This window comes from Sapajus apella, unplaced genomic scaffold (genome assembly GCF_009761245.1).
Source record: "Sapajus apella isolate SASKATOON/1434 unplaced genomic scaffold, GSC_monkey_1.0 scaffold31, whole genome shotgun sequence".
In the NCBI taxonomy this organism is placed as follows: Eukaryota; Metazoa; Chordata; class Mammalia; order Primates; family Cebidae; genus Sapajus; species Sapajus apella.
Window position 1 is genome coordinate 24,226,173 of NW_022436971.1, and position 1,012 is coordinate 24,227,184.

The following is a 1,012-nucleotide window of genomic DNA, read 5'->3' on the forward strand; positions in this document are numbered from 1 at the left end:
CCTTCCCAGAGGTGGGGTGGCAGGCAGCAGGGCCTCCCTTCCCAGAGCCCAGGTGGCAGGCAGCATGCTTCCAGTGCCCATTAGGCATACCTGGTGCTGGGGCTTCCATCTCTGCTGGGGCATCTTTTTTCCAGGAGGGAGAGAATGTGCTTGTCTGTCCCTGAACGCTGACACCAGGGTCTCTGGGCAGCCGGCTGCTCTGGAGGCAGACACTCTATTACCTTCTGTGGGTAGAGAGCCCTGTGGCAAGTTCTCAGCAAGAAATCAGTAGAAGCTGTATTTCCTGCAGCTGTGCTCTCCTGCTTCTGCTCCATGGGAAGGTGGAGCGAGGAAGTCTGCTGTGGACTGCGGGTCCCAGGCCACCTCCTTCACTGAGGATCCCAAGACCTGACCCACTGGACATCAGCGGAGGGGAACCCTGTGGCCAGGACATCCCATTGTGAGGACATGGGCTTCCCCTGTGCCAGCTTTTCCTCCATTTCAGATGCATCCTGTTCTCCCACTCTCACGGATGTAGATATTTGTTCTATCAGCCTAACTTCCTCCATTCTGCTTCTTGTTCTGTTTGGGACTGTGCTTGTTTTCCTCGTGTATTTTCATACACAGGTTTCTCCAGAACACGCACCTCTTACCTTGCTGTGCACTGGAATCACGGGGGGTGCTCGGGGCCACGGAGCCAGGTGCCCTGCCTGCAGAGTTCCGGATCCCGTGGATCTGACTGGGATTTTCTTAAAGAAGGCCTCCTCTGCCTCTGCTGCTGCTGCTCCAGAGACTTCACTTTGCAAAGCTCTGCTTCAGAAGGAAGGAAACAAGGGGCTCCCGTGGGATGAAGCCCGTCCTTGTGAGGGTGCGGGATAGTTCACAGTTGTGTAGGATTCTTCACGGGGGATAGTTCATGGCTGCGTGGGATTCCTCACAAGGATAGTTCATGGCTGCGTGGGATTCCACAGGGGGATGGTTCATGGCTGCGTGGGATTCCTCACAAGGATAGTTCACGGCTGCGTGGGATTCC